At 41.5% G+C, this 20,597-nt stretch overlaps 1 protein-coding gene across 6 annotated transcripts in view; it reads right to left on the bottom strand.

Annotated features, from left to right (window-relative positions):
• Positions 1 to 15,201, bottom strand: part of LOC133482737 (forkhead box protein J3-like) — a 105,243-nt gene extending 90,042 nt beyond the window's left edge. For all 6 annotated transcript variants that reach the window (XM_061783186.1, XM_061783209.1, XM_061783199.1 and 3 more), the window contains exon 1: positions 14,917 to 15,201. The gene's annotated coding sequence lies outside the window, so the exon portion shown is untranslated. The remainder of the gene's footprint in view (positions 1 to 14,916) is intronic.
• Positions 15,202 to 20,597: the final 5,396 nt, after the last annotated feature.

The raw sequence follows: 20,597 nt of genomic DNA, 5'->3' as shown, positions 1-20,597 counted from the left end.
ATGTAAACAAGAATAGCGCGCCGTTGGCTTCATGGTAACGACGAGCTTCCCAACATGGCCGCCGTGGTAATACCTATGCCCAGGAAGCCCAATAGAAGACTCTGTGTGAGGTCATGTGACTTTCTTGTGTCGTTTGATTGGTGAACTATACTTAAACGACACTCGCGCTTAAACTGGATTGGCGCAAACAGCACCTGATGCGGAAGTCGAAGTCGTAGTCTCGCACACTAAATAGTTGATAATTAAGCAATAATTGATAAATTAAAGTAGCAAGGCGGCACGGTAGACGACTGGTTAGTGAGTCTGCCTCACAGTTCTGAGGACCGGGGTCCAAATCCGGCCTCGCCTGTGTGGAATTTGCATGTTCTCCCCGTGCCTGCGTGGGTTTTCTCCAGATACTGCAGATTCCTCCCACATCGCAAAAACATGTGTGGTAGGTTGACTGAAATTGCCCGTAGGTGAATGTGAGTGCAAATGGTTGTTTGTTTAAATGTGCCCTGCGATTGGGTGGCGACCGGTTTAGGGTGTACCCCAGCTCCCGCCCGATGATAGCTGGGATAGGCTCCAGCAGCCCGCGACCCTAGTGAGGATAACCGGTAAAGGATATGGATGGATGGGTGGATGGATGGATGGATAAAAGTAGCGAGCAACATTTTGATCATTGTAACGGAGTAAAAGTACCGTTACTTCTTAACAGCAGAAGCGGCAGAAGTGTTTTTTCTGGTCTCGTCAACTCATGTGACAGGCGGAACCTCAGGGCAATGCGCTCCCATATTAGTCCGCCGCGGAGTCATATTCACAATTACATCCGTGTGTGTATGGTGGATGTGTGGAATGGATCTAGCTGCCAGTGTTCAAGGAGTACGAAACAGCCTATGACGACAGCGACGGCATGCATGCTCTATGGGGTTTGAGGTTGGATATTGACTTAACTTAAGCAGTTTAAAACCTTCCACTTCTTACCACTGATTAATCTGTTTTTGTGTTTTGGGTCAATATTTTGTTGCTTGATGAAAGATCTCTCATTCAGTTTGTTGGCAAACAGAATTTTCACTTTGTTGCGGCCTTAGCCCCTTCAGTTATTTAATAATAATTATAATTATTATTATCTAATAGAAGCGGCATGGTGAGCGACTGGTTAGCACATCTGCCTCACAGTTCTGAGGACTGGGGTTCAAATCCCGGCCCCGGCTGTGTGGAGTTTGCATGTTCTCCCCGTGCCTGCGTGGGTTTTCTCCGGGCACTCCTCCCAAGTCCCAAAAACATGCATGTAGGTTGATTGGAGACTCTAAATTGCCCTTAAGTGTGAATGTGTGCACAAATGGTTGTTTGTTTATGTGTGGCCTGCGATTGGCTGGCGACCAGTACAGGGTGTACCCCGCCTCTCGCCCAAAGATAGCTGGGATAGGCTCCAGCACGCCCGCAACCCTTGTGAGGATGAAGTGGTACAGAAAATGGGTGGATGGATTATTTAATAGTTGCTATTTTTTTCCCTTGAGGTAATTATAGTGAAGATGTTGGTTGGATGTTCCTGTTGTAATACATAGATGTCTGTGATGGGAATGCGCTACAAATGTGAACATTTATCAAAAAGAAAGGCATATGGCATTTCCATTCCATTTTACACTTACTAATCTAAATAAATTGCCAGCCATACTGTAGTTGGAGCTTTCCCGACTCTAAACATTGTGTCTTTAAAAAGAGTTGAGGGTGTGTGTGTGATTCAATGTATTCACCCATTAGACTTTGCAGTTGTGATGTACTCACTCAGCCGCATGCATCACTAACAGCTAACAGTTCCCCGCTGCTTCCAGGCTTTTAGACTGAGAGGTTTTACAGTTCTGCATTTTAATAGAGAGAACTTTGAATGGAGTGACGGGGGGTGAGAGGGGTAGTGGGGGTAAAAGTCAGGAGGCATCAAAATATTTTTAGAGGAAAATGAAGTAATGACAAAATGCCCACCCAGAGCGTGTCTAGCAAAAGGGTTTTCTGGGAAGGGAGCACGTTGGGAGGGGTCGGGCTAATGTGTCAAAAGAAGTGGTCCAAAAAGCAGCATTGAACATCCTAATTAGTTTCTGCTTCAGCGCCAAAACACATCAGCCTGAAAAGGTTCCTTGCTTGGATATGAAAGCAAATCAAGCTGCCCTTATGGCGGCCTGCTCACTCATCTCTGAGTGATGCTGGGTGGAGTAATTATCAGCCGCTCCTGTCAGCATATTCTCAAAGAAGATGTGATGTTTCAGTTATAGTCCCTAAAGAAAAGGGTCAGACACATCAATACTCCAAAGGGAAAAGAAATAAGTAGAGGGAGCAGATCATTTATCCGCATTTAAACGTCTGGCAGCTCTTTCATTGGCCATTTCAGAAGACCGCAAGCTGTCGGCTGAGGCAAGCCAATTGCATCTCAAATAAAACTAGAAAAGCACTCAGTAGCGCGCAGACCTCCGCCAAAGTGTGGCCTGCTTATCAACACACAGGATACCCACATTCTCGCTTTCAAGCTTGAAAAATGTGTTCAGTGACTCAATCAATACATGATGCTTTCAAGTACAGTATGATAGCTAAATTGATATTTGTATACAATACTATGAAAGTATTTCACAATCGTAATTAATATTAGAAGTATTGGAAATGTTTGCTGTCTATGTAATAATCATCTAGGCCAGTGATTCTCAACCAGTGTGCCAGGGCACATTAGTGTGCCATGAGCTCTTTTCGGGTTGCCGTGGGAAATTATCCAATTTTACTTAATTGCTCAAAAATATATATATTTACAAGAAATAATGTATCTTTATTCATCTGTTTAGGCCAGTGAGGCATAGTGGCAGACAGAACAAATAAATGCTCTTCTATTAGATGGCAGGAAGTACATACAGTAATTAATGTATCCACTTTTTGTGACATTTTTGTTTGTTGGTGTGCCGTGAGAAAAATATGTACCTTGGCTCCATAAAGGAAGGAAATCACTGATCTAGGGTAATTATGCAATGAAAACACTAGGCCAAGTCTTGTAGTGAAATAATAATATAATAGGCGGCACGGTGGTCGACTGGTTAGAGCGTCTGCCTCACAGTTCTGAGGACCGGGGTTCAATCCCCGGCCCCGCCTGTGTGGAGTTTGCATGTTCTCCCCGTGCCTGCATGGGTTTGCTCCGGGCACTCCGGTTTCCTTCCACATCCCAAAAAGATGCATGGTAAGTTAATTAAGGTCTCTAAATTGCCACTCGATGTGAATGTGAGTGCGAATGATTGTTTGTTTGTATATGCCCTGCGATTGGCTGGCAACCAGTTCAGGGTGTACCCCGCCTCCTGCCCGATGATAGCTGGGATAGGCTCCAGCATGCCCGCGACCCTAGTGAGGAGAAGCGGCTCAGAAAATGGATGGATGGATGGATGGATGAATAACAATAATAATAGCTTGAATATATATATATATATATATATATATATATATATATATATATATATACATGGCGCCTTTCAAGGGACCCAAGGCCTCTTTACACAAAGTATAGACAAGAACACAGAACAAAAGACACAACACATTAAAAACTGAAACAGGTGGATTTTGAGTTGTTTGAAAGTCTCCAAAGATGGGGCGTATCGGATGACTGAGAGGAGAGCGTTCCAGAGGGTGGGGAAATCAGGTAATCAGTGCCAATAAAATTATGTATAATGTATACCTTTGTAGTAATGAAAACATGATGATAATAAATTCTTCCTTACGACAAGCAGCTCCACAAAACGTTATGTAAAGTCACAGTTGATGGTGAGCACAAACAGTGGCAAATACATTTTGTTCCAATGTGCACCAAAATGTAATGGGTTATTTCCGTGCCACTTATTCACATATCCTACTAAATAACTCACACAAACCAGCCAACAAGCAGTGGAAACAAAACCACTTTTGCACCGAACGAAAGTATCAAACAGTCTTAGTCTTTTTTCTCAGGATCATTGCTGGGAAAAAAAGCTCATTGAGGGATTAAGAAAGTAAAACACTGAAGCCCTGGAATAAATCATTTAACTCACTAAAAGCTCACGAAGAGCATAACACCTGAAAACATCTGCCAAGGTAGAGAAGGGCTGGTGACCAAGAGGACTTAGCATAGCAGACTTGGTGATGGGGAGATGCATGATTTGAGATTTTGACAAAAATGAAAAAGTTAGAAAGGCATATTTTGTCATAAATAAAACATAGGAATGCAGCAGTTCAGTAAACTCCCCCAACGGAAGGTCCCAGGAGGAGAGAGATGTTTGTGAAATGGTGCAGCGCAGTAAAGGAGGCTATTGCACTGCCTCACCACACAGCTCTAGCTACATCCCAACTTCCAGTCCGATTCAACAACTAGTCCTCTTTAAAAATTCATTAATTTACAGCAAAAATAGATTAAAGCGCTCATCTGCAATAACCTAAAAAGTTTGGCTTGTGAATAACATTAATAATGGAAGCAAGCATCTAAAACCTAAAGGCCCCTAGCTCAAAGGCATAGCTTGGCTGTTGTTGCACTTTATAATGGAGAGTCATTTACATTTTTTAGAAGTACAACAGCTTCCTTGTGGTTGTTTATAATTACATTGTTTTCCATGCAAAATGTCTAACAATTGCAATTTATTAAAACATATCCAGCAGTGTACAACGACTATCAACTTGTTTTAAGATACAGTAGAAGCTTTACAACAGGCTCATGATGAAAGCTATGCACTACCCTGCCTTGTTTGGCTGCTTGAGTTCAGTCTGAACGAGGCCTTTAAAAGTGATCATCCTATGTCTTTTCTTTGACACATATAACAAGAAAAAAAGGCAATGCTTTCCAAACAGAATTAAAGATCATTTATGACAAGATAAAAGGTTTCAATGATTTGAAATTAAAACTCTGTATTTTCCTGACCATGAGACAAAATTGCAGAGACTGAATATTTACACGGGGTTATGATGTTTTACTGGAGCATCAGATAGTAAAGGGCCTTGTAACAGACAGCCCTTTCTAAATGGTAAAGGCTTATGGCTTATGGAAGGCCTAAAGAAAATAACTGATGATAAATGTTACATTGGCAAGCACACAATTGTTTTTGTACAGGGAACTCCGTTGCAAGAACAAGTCAAACTTCGAGAGATGTTCTGAAACTAGAAGTGTCACAATTATTCGAATATTCGACAACTATTTTGATAAGCAATTAATCGTTTAAAGCCATTGTTTAACTTAAAATTGTCCAAATCCTCTCATTTCAGCCTCTCAACAATAAATATTCTCTGATTTCTGTAGTCCTTCATAAAACAGACTGTTTATCTTCTGTGTTTAATCAAATAAGACATTTGCAAAGATCTTCTTTCACATTGAAAAACAATGATCAACATGTTTCCCTATTTTCTGAAGTTACAGACCAAACCAGAAACTGAACCATAATCAATTTATGGAAAATTAATTAGAAAAACATGTTATTTGTAGCCATAGAATGAATAACATGTGACATGTAATTAATAGAACCTGAAGCAGCCTCAGAAGTGTCTACAATATCAAACGAGTAACCCTTCGCATCAATCAATACCCAAGTAGTGCTTAGTTTCAAAAAGCTTGGTGAGTGAGATATTGCTTAGTTGTTGTTCATTTGATTTTGTTTAATCATTAAACAATACCAGATAAACAACAGTAATCAATTAATGAACAGTAATCGAAAAACAATATCGCAATAATTGCAATAAACTTTAATAAAAATATTCTTAAAACATTTGATAGTGACAGCCACCAGCTGAAACACTGTGTGATAAAAAAAAGTGGCACATTTAAATTCTGTTAAAAGAAATGACAATAAATAATTAATTTGAATATCACTGGTAATGTTAAAGTCAAATTACTCATCTTCTCATAAAGTTGCAAACATGGAGGGAAAAGTAAACGGAATTACTGATGGGGCATCAACATCATAAATGGTGTTGTAAGAAATATGTTAACTGCTGTTTATTACTTACAAAGAATAAATTGTGTATTCGTGCTTAGCTGTGATGATGTGTAGTCCAGTGATTCCCAACCACTACTGTGTGGTGAGAGATCATAGGTTGTGGGGAATTATCCAATTACACTTAATTGGTCTGAAAATTATTATTTACTACAAATGTATCTTTGTTTAGCTATCTATGCCCGTGAAGTATAGTGTCAGGCAGAATTAAATGCTCTTCAACTAGATGGCAAGGAGTACAATTAACAAGGCCTCCAGTACCAGATGCAGAAAATCAGCCCCACAGTATTACGGATCCTCCACCATGCTTGACAATTGGCTGGGTGTTCTTTTCCTTAAAGGCTTCATTGCACCATCTGTAAATACACTGTTTGTGTGCATTGCTCAAAAGCTCTTTTTGATTCATGCGTCCATGAAATATTATCATTTGCTCTTTTCTTTTTCTCTGTAGAAACATTTTGTTTCACTTGATTCCTTTTCTTCAGGAAATATTCCACATTTAAACTTTATAGGTGCCAATAATGGTGAGCACGACTGTATGTCAACTTAATGTCACTTTAGCGATACAATATTGTACTGAACAGTCAGGACAGAGAAGTGTGTACTATCCATCCATCCATCCATTTTCTGAGCCGCTTTTCCTCACTAGGGACACAGGCGTGCTGGAGCCTATCCCAGCTGTCATCGGGCAGGAGGCGGGGTACACCCTGAACTGGTTGCCAGCCAATCGCAGGGCACATAGAAACAAACAACCATTCGCACTCACAGTCATCCCTACGGGCAATTTAGAGTCTCCAATTAATGCATGTTTTTGGGATGTGGGAGGAAACCGGAGTGCCCGGAGAAAACCCACGCAGGCACGGGGAGAACATGCAAACTCCACACAGGCGGGGCCGGGGATTGAACCCGTGTCCTCAGAACTGTGAGGCTGACGCTCTAACCAGTCGCTACGTGTGTACTAATTTCCAAAAATATGGTTGAACTCTGATTTATACAACTTGCTGGGATCAACTTTGAAGGTTTCACTGTTTGTTGATTTTTAAATGTTATTGAGTTTGATGGGCTTGAAATGTGACCTATAAAAGCTTATAGGCAAAATACAGGCTAAAGAGTTAACAATTTATGATTAAAGAAAATAGATATTAGATATTAGAAATCAACCATCCATTTTCTTTACTCCTTATCCTGCTACGGGTCACAGGGAACTGTAACCTATCCCAACTGACTTCAGGCGAAAGGGGGACTACACCCTGGACTGGTTACCAGTCAGTCGCAGGGCACATATAGAGACAGACAACCATTCACTGTCACATTCACACCGTCACTGGGTGGGAACTGAACCCACGCTGCCTGCACTGAAGTCAGCAAACAATACACTAAATTGAAATTAAATTTAATTCTACTTTAACTACTTTATAGAAACAGCAAAGCGACAAGACACTTTTCCGGTTGTGTTATGTTCAAAGACAGCGTAGAAAACAGCATCAGACAACTTAACCAAGAGTGTAGGTGTATGCTAAAAGGATATTCTTACTAAATATTTTATCCAGTTGACAGATTTCTTACTAATAGGTGATACACACGTTCAGGAAAATGGTAGCAGTATGAAAATGTATTTAAAAGAGATCATACAGGATAGCGGACAACATACATGCGATACGATATGTGGGTCAGCGCTGTGGTAAAGGCAGCTACCCACATCAAACGCATCTATTTTGGGCTTTTAATTAGGAAATGTTACACACCAAGCAGAAGCTTCAAGATACCATAGAAAGACGCACAAAATTGTACTTATACTGTGGTAAAATGCATGAACTAATATCTAAAGATAACATTTTTCAATCTCATCCCTACATCAGCAAACAACTACCAACGCACAATCTAAAACAAAGTTGTAAAATAAACAGATCAAATACATGTTTGCTCAGGATAGTCTCTTTATGGACAGTTTTTTGACTTAACTCAAACATGTATCCATTTCCTTAAAAGCAAAGTCACCTAAAATGAATGTATGAGTCATAATGAATAAGTAAAGAGACAAAATAATATCTTAACAGCCCCGAAAAATTTAGAGTTTCATGCCAAGTTCATCTTTAGCAAAGAAAACGAGACGCATGTAGCGTATCCACGAATAGCCCTTAATTCAACTTTTAAAAAGTCATTACCACAGTGCATTTACTGACATTGATGATAATTACAACAACCTTTCTGATGATAAAACACAAATCAGTAAAACATTATGAGGGTTCCTTCTTTTCACGCAATTCCGCATAATGTTTTAATGAGGCATTTAGGGGGTCTAAGAGTGATCTACTGTGAAAGTCTACAATGGCAATCAGCAGAGACTGCGGCAGCTGTTCAGCAATTAAAAAGCCAAATTACCCTCAATCAACACCATTTACGAGCGCAAGTAAATCTCAGAGCAAATAATGATGAGAGAGATCTGTTCAGACAGCTCTCATCTTGATAGGAATAGCGACGCATCCAAACCAGGAGTGCAGCACACTCTCAACGCTTCCACACACAAATATACACATGCGCACATATACCTCACTGTGTCTGTGTTTTTTCTTTCCAGATATGAAAGTCTGACGCGTTAGCGCAATCTCCATAATTCAACAAGATTAACAGCAATGACTCTTTACAGTGTTTGTCATTGTCTACAGTGAGGTTATAGACCCCTTTTTGTAACCACATAGATTACGTCAACATATTTGTGGGTTGGGCAACATAACAATCATGAACAGCATATAAATGTGAACCGAACGCACCACTGAAAAAAGCAAACTGTAAATCTCTGCTATTTGCAGGGGATAGGAACCGAACTCTGCTGCCGATAGCGGAAATTTTTTTGTAATTGACGCCCCCCAAAAATGTTTCTAATTGCCTATATTACCTCATTCACTGCCAGCCATTCTAAAGGCAGAGTTCCCTATATTGCCAACCGTTTCAGAGCATTTTTGACTGATCTTTCAAGACCAACAGAATATTGTGTTGTGTGACAATACAAGTACTAAGCTAGGACTGCACGATTTTGGAAAAATATGACATTGTGATTTTTTTATTTTGTTTTTATTCTGCGATATATATTTTGATGTGAAAAAAATACAGGATAACTTACTTGTGTCGTGAAAACCAGCACATATTTTACTTTTTCCCTCTCTGCAGTGTTTGGACAGTTAGTTTATAATAGCTTAAGTAGAAAATAAACTATGCTCAGTAGAGCATAAAAGTATACGGAGTCATTTGTATGGTGTCTACCTGTATAAATGTAGTATTAAGCAGGTTATTCGAGTTCCAGTTAAAATCATTTCTTTCCATGCCAAGTTATACTGTAGTACGTATAGTCATTACCACATTGCTAAAAATATATATATTTTTAATCAATGTTATTTTATACATATGTTTTAATATGTATAAAATGCATTTAATGCATTAGTATTTCTAAATTGGAGTTTTGTACATCTAAGTTTGTCACTTCACAAATGCCATCGCTCCCCCCCTGCCCCCCACCTCCCCACTCACCCTATAGTTACTTACAGCTGATTGCCTGCATATCATTTCACCAACATTGCATGACCCTGCGATGTGACTATTGTGCACACTCTGGCAGCTGGGTTGCCGGAATAGTATGTCTGTAAAAAATACAAGTCTAGCAGCTGGGTTTCCAGAATTTGTTTGTAAAAAACATATTGTAAAAATGTAAACATCTTTCTAGAATACCCTGTATGTTTTAAAGTATGAAAATGTCAGTTTACAAAAATAACAGTTTTAAGTGGCAAATTAAACAGCCCTTTTCTGCTGCATTAACATGAACATGCTGCTAATTAAACTATCCATCCATCCATCCATTTTCTGAGCCGCTTCTCCTCACTAGGGTCGCGGGCGTGCTGGAGCCTATCCCAGCTGTCATCGGGCAGGAGGCGGGGTACACCCTGAACTGGTTGCCAGCCAATCGCAGGGCACATAGAAACAAACAACCATTCACACTCACAGTCATGCCTACGGGCAATTTAGAGTCTCCAATTAATGCATGTTTTTGGGATGTGGGAGGAAACCGGAGTGCCCGGAGAAAACCCACGCAGGCACGGGGAGAACATGCAAACTCCACACAGGCGGCGACGGGGATTGAACCCCGCACCTCAGAACTGTGAGGCTGACGCTCTAACCACTCGGCCACCGTGCCGCCCTAATTAAACTAATTATTTCAAATTAGCAAGAATTAGGCAGAGTTCTGCTGATTTTGTTTCTTTAATTGCAGTAACCCATTACAACATTATACAAAGATAATGGCATTCCAACTAATTACAATACAGGAAATTATAAGTAAAACAATGATAGCATCAATGTTCCTAATGAGTAAAACTCAGCTAGAATTGTGCAAAGATATTGTTACTTGAGATTTCCTGAGTTTTCATTTTGCAGTCACTGTCTTGTTGGGCTTTACAAATTGTACAGCAGAATTGACCAGGAGCTCATGATATCACACACATCCTGAAGTCACAGTAGGGCTGCACAATTAATTTGTATCATGATCGCGATTAAGCTGCCACGATTAAATGAGCCTGGACGTCTGTGATTTTGTTTTGTTTTTTTTACCTTTAAAATGCGAGGTCTGCGCCATATGAAGCACTTTCTCAATTTAGTCAGCCAGCCACCAGGGGGCGAACACTTCATTGAACTCCCTAAACAGCACTCTCTACAGCGGTAGCCTCTCAGTCACTCTCGGTGGAATTACGAGATTTAATCATGCCTAGAAAAGCAAGTATAGCAAAGATTGAGCTCGAGCCTCCGAAAGGGATCGACATCCATTTTCTGGACATGTTTTGATTCAACCCAAGAGACTTTAAACAAGAAGCAGAGTGCAGCAGAGTTGTATGCCCTGAAAGGTAGGTAACACAACTACCGTATTTTCACGACCATAAGGCGCACTTATAAGTCTTAAATTGTCTCCAAAATGGACAGGGCGCCTTATAATGTGGCGCGCCTTATGTGTGCACCGAGTTCCAAAATCTGTAAATGTTGTTGTGTGACTTTGATGAGCGCTGCGCTTGACTGACTGGGAGCATTTCCTGCCGACACGCTGCTTATATAGAGGAAAGGCGGACGTGACTGAGGACAGCATGCGGACGTTAAAGGCGAAATGGTGCGCGTGAAAGAGGACGCGAAAGGCACGCCCCCAGTAGGTATATAGCGCCGGTATGTGCATTGTGCAAAACAACATCGGTTTGGCTAAGGACCCCCGAAAATGGCGCCTACAAAGAGACACGCTTACGAAGCACAGTTTAAACTGAAAGCTATCAGTTACGCGGAGGAACATGGGAATCGAGCAGCCGCGAGAGAATTCAAGATCAACAAATCCATGGTTCGCAAATGGAGGAAGCAGGAAAACGCCGGCATCATTGCTGAACAGCCCCCCGGCAACGAGACTGACTCCGACAATGACGAGAGGGAACCCGGCATGATTGATGCCTTTTTAAAAACATGCATGCTAGTGTATGTTTTAGCGTGCATGCATGCTACCATATGTTTTAAGCTAGCGTATGTTTTACCATGCCTGCGCCTTTTAATACGGTGTGCCTTATGGTCGTGAAAATACGGTAATCTATTCAGCCATCTGAAAAAACGGCAGAAAAACGGCAAAACACTGGAAAAGGAACATGTGATCCCCACGTGCAATTATTTCTCCAAAGTGGCATTAAATACACTGTATGAACAATGACTGCGGTCAGGCCAGCCTGCAGTCGAAAAGTTTAAGTTAAGCTAGCCCGCACAACAATTGTTCACACTAAGCATTACGGTAACACGCCGACAACGCCCGCCTGTGTGGAGTTTGCATGTTCTCCCCGTGCCTGCGTGGGTTTTCTCCGGGCACTCCGGTTTCCTCCCACATCCCAAAAACATGCATGCATTGGAGACTCAAAATTGCCCGTAGGTGTGAATGTGAGTGCGAATGGTTGTTTGTTTCTATGTGCCCTGCGATTGGCTGGCAACCGGTTCAGGGTGTACCCCGCCTCCTGCCCGATGATATCTGGGATAGGCTCCAGCACGCCCACGACCCTTGTGAGGATGAGCTTTTGAGAAAATGGATGGGTGGATTAATGCAATAATTCAACTTTGCATGGCACAATACATTCTGGGAACTGTGTGGCTTGCACAATGCATTCTGGGAACTGCGTGGCTTCACTGGATTTTTTTTTTATGGCCACTGGATATTTGTATTTTGTTTTAGTTTATACAATTTTTTATTTATTTTATTGTGTGTTCAATACAAAACATGTATTTTATGAACAAATGGGGCGGCACGGTGGGCGACTGGTTAGGACATATGCCTCACAGTTCTGGGGACCGGGGTTCAAATCCCGGCCCCGCCTGTATGGAGTTTCCATGTTCTCCCCGTGCCTGTGCGGGTTTTTTCCGGGTACTCTGGTTTCCTCCCACATCCCAAAAACATGCGTGGTAGGTTGATTGAAGACTCTAAATTGCCCGTAGGTGTGAATGTGCGTGTGAATGGTTGATTGATCGGAATTGGCATTGGCCTATAAAAATCCATACCAGTCAGGCCCTAGTTTATACGTATCCGTAAATTCTACAAAGCAATATGATTCTTTTAACATATTTGTATTTTAAGTTTCACATTTGTGAATGTAAAAAGAAAGCAGACATTCTTCTTCTACCAGAAGAAAGTTTGTTTCTAGCTTTTTAACATTCTTTAGTAATCAGCAAAACATGAGTCGGTTTCACCAAAAACACCGGTTTCTGACCAAAAAGTCAAGAAAACAATTGTGACTTCGACGCGACTATTTTTTTGCTTTTGTACCAACTCAAACAAAACAAAACAGACAAAGGGCTTGAGTGGCAAATAATTTATTTGCAGATCTACAACTAAGAAACGCATTGTGAACGACGCTGACTCTGGCTCAAGTTGAACATCATTGGCTTTTCTACATGGCATTCGTCAATCACTCCATGTACTACGTGATCTTTTCTCACAATTGTGACGCACACTTTCTACTTTCTCTATTTGATTCTAAAGTGCCTGAACTGTTCCAACCTCCATTGTGTTGGCATTTTTGTCTCTCATGATCAACGTGACAAGCCGAGTTTCACCACCTAATCTTTATCTTCTGCTTAAAAGTGGTGTTTATGTCAAATCTAAAGCAGTGCATCGCAACCATTTATAGGGATCTGTTAGTCATTGCAGTGGTTTACAAACCTGAATTTCACAGAAAAGCCAGGCAAAACCCTCTTACACACCTACCAATTGAATTCCACTTGATGAATATAACCGTCCACGGCAGTGAATGAGTTTATAATTTAAACTGTAAATATACCACAAATTATGATCCAAAACACCTTCATATAACTGCTAACTCATCAACATTAGATTACAGCATTACCCCTAAGTATAAATGGCTTATAGAAAACAGTATTTGATTTCAAAAACTACCTGACTTCCACTAACAACCCTGGCTAAACATAACTCGTCCCCAACATACAAGGATTTTAGTCTTTCAGTCAAAATGTATCACTTCAACAATACTTCACCAATTTCTACATTCCTGTTAGCCAGGGTACTCGGACGTTATTACACATAATTAGAAGAGTACTAAGTAGTCTTTACTACGTTACTGCACAAGTGCTCAGGAGTTAAAACAGATTATTAGGGGAGTATTAAGTAGTAGTTACTAAGTAAGTATTCAGGAGTTATTACACAGACGATTACTTAGTGGTTGTCACTACATTACTGTACAAGTACTCAGTAGTCATTTACACATTAGTAAGCAAGTACTAAGTAGTCATCATGTGTTATTATACAAATATGTAGCAGTTATTACACACTCCTGCACAGGTATTCGGTAGTCATTAACACATTATAGACAAACTGTAAGTGGTCATTACTACGGTACTGCACAAGTGCTCAGGAGCTGTTAGTTACACACTAGTGCACGAGTGATCATTACAATCATAAGTATTCAGTTTGGATTACTACACAGGTACTCATGCTATTGCACGAGTACTCACTGCTAACACATTAGCATGCTAGTGCACTAGTACACAATAGTCACTACCACACTGTATCACGGGTATATCATTAGACATCACATTACCTCTTCATGAGTACTATGCAGTCATTAACATGTTATTGCATGCCTTTTTCAACTGCATTTAACATGTTTCTACACCAATACAAGTCATTACTATGCTATTAAAAGTAGCCATAAGCACTCAGTAGTCATATTCCCCCAGAAATGTACGTAACTATCAAGGCATTCCGCGTGCTACACCTGCCAAAAGATACAAAGGACCTCTAGCATTCTTGGCCAAGTGGGTGTATTCCTGACCACACTTAAAACACACTCACGAGGGTAAAATGAATAGCAACCACCTGCTGCCATTGCTTGAAACTCAGGACTTTTTTAAATTATTTATTTACAATGTTCAGCAGCAATGGTATGGTAAAAGTATTGCGTAAACCCGGATTTGCATATTCAAATGTACAGTGCGGAATCCTGTCGAGTGATAGAGACATATTCAGCTTTCTGTTGTAACTTTTCCTCTGATGCATTTCCAAAGGTCTAAATGTGCTTGATGTCATGAAGAAAAGGACCATTTGCCTCTGAGCACACATCACTGTGCGGACTGTGTTCACATGCACATAGACAGTCGAAACTGTCGAAAATGTGCGCTTCAATTCGCCACATGGACAATTGTTTTAAGAAGAGCTGCAGGGGCGTCAGCCACACAGTCGGAATGCTGCAAGGTCACTACTGTAAGCTTTTAGAAGTTGACTTTATCGGGCATAGATTTGATTGAAAGAATGATACAATGATTTGCATGCACGCATGTATGCAGACATGTCATTTGCTAAAACCTCGCCATATTCGCGATACGCTGAACTCGAAAATGATCATGACTTGTCAGCTAACACTTCAAATTGGCAACGCCGACTACTCACCGCGATAAGTCTACCACGAACCGGGTTTTAATTTTTACACGCCGGTTCGGGAGCTCCAGACTGTGGTTGTACTGCACTTCTCAACGTGACTCGACGGCAAAAGCTCCCGGTTGGCGTCTGCTCGCTGTCACCGCCGGGGCTGCATGCTCGGTGCTCGGCAGGCGTGTCACTGGCCGCTGCTGCGGTCATTCGACTGTCATGCCGGACGGCTCGGCCCGCTGTCGGCTTCTGACTCGAGTAGGCTGGTAAGACCCGAGAAGACCCGCTCTCCTGACTTTACTCCGCCACGAATTCACCGGAACTACTTGCAACACCAGCCGAAGCACGGACTGGATGAATTCGTACACCGCCATACAAAAGATGATTGCACATCAAAGAAACTAGTCCCTGATATTCACACTAATGATTCACACCTCTTTGATGATGATGATCGTGTAGTTTGTGTATTAAGTTGGCATGCTATTTTTGTCTTTGATTCTTCTGTGCATCTGTCTTTTCTGTCTGTTTTTAATCTAATTTTATCTAACAATTAATCTGCTATTTGTAATGATCTATCCATCAATCCATTAATTTTCTTTGGCGAATGCCAGTAGGTTGAGCTGGTGCCAATCCCTGCTAACTTTTGGGCAAGAGGTGGTATACACACTGGATTAGTTGGCAGCCAATCACAGGGCATGAAATGATCTATTTACAGCCATTTTATGTTGAGTACCTCCTGGACAAGTGATTCTCACAATTATGCAGTGGTTGTGCATGGAATTGCTGAGAACGTTTGTCACTGGAAGTATAACATGCTGGAGAGGTGATTGTCTGACACAGGCTGCACACACATGGACAAAATTTTGGGTACTGCTGGAAAAAAAACACACACACACACACACAACGGTCACTAAAATAATTAGAAATTGCCAAAAGTTTTAATAAATGCAAAGTCCTCTTTGTGAGCAAACTACTCCAGCTGTCTGGGTTTGCTTTGAAAGGTGTCTTCTCCAGACTGCATGTTGAAGCTCCTGCCTCAGATGTGATCAGGGCTCTTGACAAAAGTGCAACATTTTGTTCTTAGCCATTCTTGAGTGTTTTTAGCTGTGTGTTTTGTGTCTTTTTCCTTTTTAGGACTCATGACCTGCAGCTGAGACCTAACTTTCTGACACTAGACAGAGCCTTTCACTCCAAAACGCCTAGATAGTGTTGAGATTTGTAACCTGGTCTGCACAGATTCAAGATACCCTGTGCCGGATGGAGAAACACAACCCCAGGACATAATCGAGCCTCCTTCATATTTAATAGGAGGTACATTTTTCAGTGGTTCTTCATTATTACTTTTGTCACTTTCAGGTTGTTTCAGTGACCATTTTGGGGTTTTCTTTCGTTAATGAAGGGTATCAACAATTTTGTCCATGTATCTATACTACAACCCCAATTCCAATGAAGTTGGGATCTTGTGTTAAACATAAATATAAACAGAATACAATGATTTGCAAATCTTGGTCAACCTATATTTAATTGAATACACTACAAAGACAAGATATTTAATATTCAAATTGATAAACTTTATTGTTTTTAGCAAATAATCATTAACTTGGAATTTTATGGCTGCAACACGTTGCAAAAAAGCTGGGACAGGTGGCAAAAAAGACTGAGAAAGTTGAGGAATGCTCATCAAACACCTGTTTGGAACATCCCACAGGTGAACAGGCTAATTGGGAACAGGTGGGTGCCATGATTGGGTATAAAAGGAGCTTCCCTGAATTGCTCAGTCATTCACAGGCAAAGAAGGGGCGAGGTTCACCTCTTTGTGAACATGTGCGTGAGAAAATAGTCGAACAGTTTAAGGACAATATTCCTCAACGTACAATTGCAAGGAATTTAGGGATTTCATCATCTAGGGTCCATAATATCATCAAAAGGTTCAGAGAATCTGGAGAAATCACTGCATGTAAGCGGCAAGGCCAAAAACCAATATTGAGCCGAAAACCAACATTGAGGTGTGAACTTCCATCCCTCAGGCGGCACTGCATCAAAAACCGACATCAATGTATAAAGGATATCACCACATGGGCTCAGGAACACTTCAGAAAACCAATGTCAGTAAACACAATTCGGCGCTACATCCGTAAGTGCAACTTGAAACTCTACCATGCAAAGCAAAAGCCATTTATCAACAACACCCAGAAATGCCGCTGGCTTCTCTGATCCCGAGCTCATCTAAGATGGACTGATGAAAAGTGGCAAAGTATTCTGTGGTCCGCGGAGTCCACATTTCAAATTGTTTTTGGAAATTGTGGACGTCGTGTCCTCCGGGCCAAAGAGGAAAAAAACCATCAGGACTGTTATTGACGCAAAGTTCAAAAGCCAGCAGCTGTGATGGTATAGGGCTGTGTTAGTGCCAATGGCATGGGTAACTTACACATCTGTGAAGGCACCATTAATGCTGAACGGTACATACAGGTTTTGGAGAAACATATGCTGCCATCCAAGCAAAGTCTTTTTCATGGACGCCCCTGCTTATTTCAGCAAGACAATGCTAAACCACATTCTGCACGTGTTAAAACAGCGTGGCTTCGTAGTAAAAGAGTGCGAGTGCTAGACTGGCCTGCCTGCAGTCCAGACCTGTCTCCCATTGAAAATGTGTGGCACATTATAAAGCGTAAAATACGACAACGGAGAGCCCGGACTGTTGAACAGCTGAAGCTGTACATCAAGCAAGAATGGGAAAGAATTTCACCTACAAGGCTTCAACAATTAGTGTCCTCAGTTCCCAAACGTTTATTGAATGTTGTTAAAAGGTAACACAGTGGTAAACCTGACCCTGTACCAACTTTTTGGGGACGTGTAGCACCCATAAAATTCTAAGTTAATGATTATTGTTTTTAGAAAATAAAGTTGATCAGTTCATTAAATTAATTAATTTTAATTTAATTAAATATCTTGCCTTTGTCATGTATTCAATTAAATATAGGTTGAACATGATTTGCATGTTTAACACAACGTCCCATCTTCATTGGAATTGGGGTTGTACTACAGCCATCTAGAAACCCTTTCAAATAGTGTTCTTGTCAATAACCCTGAAAGTTTGAAGGCTTTTTTCACTTTGTCTCAGGCTCAAATCTTGTGTGCTTTCACTGCTGCATCTGTTTATCCTTGACTATTTCATAGCGTGGTGATGCAAAGTAATTCTGGTGTTTATTCTACCTCAAGTCACCTGAAACTGTTCCGTATCATACAAAACACGTATAATAACTACGTTATATCTAAATTATTTTCTTCTTCCAGCTTTTTGCTATTCTAGGTTGGTCTTTTGAATTAAGTTTTGGTGTTGGATTTTTGAATGGATGCCTTTCCTGATTCCAACCCACCAACCTTTTCTATTTATCGAGGCTTGGGACTATAGCACTGCATGAGTTTGGCTGCCTTACCCCCCTTGCTCAAGTAGACAAATAACCATTCATACTCACATTCGCAACTAAGAGCTATTTATAGTCTTCAATTAATCTACCATCCATGTTTTAGGAATGTGGGAGGAAACTACAGTACCCAGAGAAAAACCCACAGAACATGCAAACTCCACACAAGAAGTCCAGAGTCCAGATTTGAACCGATCTCTGAACTGTTAACCAGGTGTGCTAACCAGACAGAACCGTGCCCGACATATATATATATATATATAAATATATATAGGTTGACCCAAATGTAGGTACATATATCTTTTCCTTCCTGACCTTTTCCTTCTTTCCTTTATTCCCTGTTGCTTTTTATGCATGCGTCCGAACTTTCATCTTTGCTGAAACCAACTTTCTGCCTTCCTTACTTTGTTCTTACACCTACCGTCCTTAGCAGACCTCTTTCCCGTCTTCCTTCTTTTTTCCTGGCATATTTTCCTTCATGACCTCCTTCCTTCATTTCCTCAGACCTTTTTATTCATGCATCCTTACATCCTTCTTTCTTTACTTAAACTTACTTTTCTGCCTTTGTTCCTTCATGCATCATTACATCCTTTCTTCTGTTCCTAAAACCCGCTTTTCTGCCATTTTCTTCACCTCCTTCCCCCTCACACCTGCTTATCTTGCTTTCTTTCTTCATTTGCATACTTTTCTGGGGTCGCAAACATGGTGCCCGCAGGCACCGGGTAGCCCCCAAGGGTCAAGTCAGTATAGCTCACAGGCCTGTTCTAAAAGTAGCTTACCAATGGTGGGACATTGTAACTTAATTCCTTGGAAATTTGTAAAAGTGATCATTTTAAAATTTTCATAATTTCTAGAAATAAAGTGCTGCATATTGATATCCTGTATAAGGTTTCCTACCTTGTTAAATCATTGTTAATTATTGTGAGAAGTCCTTATGATTAGAATCTTCACCTTGGGAAATATCTGTCATGGTCTAAGTTTTGGTTTGGGTTGTGTTTGGTTTTGTTTTATGTTTTCCTGTGTTCCATGTTTTTCATGTCTTGTGTGCTCATTTAGTTATTGTGTCCACCTGTTCTCATCAACCTTCTACCTTGTGTCAACCAATCAGCTCCCTCCAGCTACTCGTGTCTTGTCCAGGTGTTCCTCGTTGCCTCGTCAATCTGTTTGTATTTTGTTCCCTGGTTTCCTTCACTTCTTGTCAGTTCATTGTCGTTGTCAGGTGTCTTTGTCTCTGTCTGTGCCACATCTTAGTCACCAGTCATGTTTTATTTCCAGTTTTAGGTTTATTCAATCATTTCTTTGTTACTTTGGTTATCTCTTGTGGGACTTTGTTTAATTTGCTTTTTCCTGCACGCTACCAGTCTGCCTCCCAGTGCCTTCAGCCTGCCAACCATACCTACCCTCCTCCAGTAAACCCTATCATTGCGTCTTCTCTGTCCTTTTCACCCGTGTCCCCCACTTTTCCTAGTTATTCACCATGCCCTACCATTTTACCTCCACATTTTTGTTGGATTCAACCTCCCCCCCCCCCCCCCCCCCCCGACTGTGAAGATGGCCCCGATTTAATTAACCTCCTGTCTTATTACGACTCTGACACGAATTTTGATTTTAACCGTTCCTTCCCTAGTTTTTCCCGCCCCAGTCAGTTTTTGTCATGTCTCCCCTTTTCCAACTCCTGTGAGTTCAAGCCTGAGTCCTTTCCCTCTGACCTTTACTTGGGCACCCGTTTGGCCATTTATCCAGGACCACCGCATGGTGGCCAACTGAGATGCCCAAGTAAACGTCATATTTCGTCGTCCTGGTTCCCCCCCCCCCCACCCCCGTGTTCCCAAGTCACTTAATTTTTCACCAGTTCCCATACCTTGTTCCACACCTCCAATTAAGTCTCGTCCATCCAAACCTGCCCCCAAGCCACCTCGTTCCGTACCGCCTGTTTTTCCTAGTTCACCTTCCAGAGTTCCTGTGCACTCTGCCCCTCTCGTTTCCTCTGCTCCCAAACCTCAATGGCGGCAGGCTGAGGAAGCAACTGTAGATCCCATTCCTGCTCCCTGGCAGCTGCGCAAGGCTCCCGTTCCTGCTCCCCAGCTGCTGCGCCAGGCTCCCATTCCTGCTCCCCGGCTGCTGCGCCAGGCTCCCGTTCCCGCTGCCCTTTACGGCGCTCGTCCTGCGGCCGCCACACCAGGCTCCTGTTCCCGGGGCTCGGCCAGCGGCCGCCACCCATCCCTGTTGTCTGGACCCTTCATTGCTGTTGGGTTTGGCATCATGGCCGTCCGCCTG

This window comes from Phyllopteryx taeniolatus, chromosome 1 (genome assembly GCF_024500385.1).
Source record: "Phyllopteryx taeniolatus isolate TA_2022b chromosome 1, UOR_Ptae_1.2, whole genome shotgun sequence".
NCBI classification, from domain to species: domain Eukaryota; kingdom Metazoa; phylum Chordata; class Actinopteri; order Syngnathiformes; family Syngnathidae; genus Phyllopteryx; species Phyllopteryx taeniolatus.
Note: the sequence above shows the minus strand (reverse complement) of the source record. Positions and strands in the feature narration are given on the sequence as shown.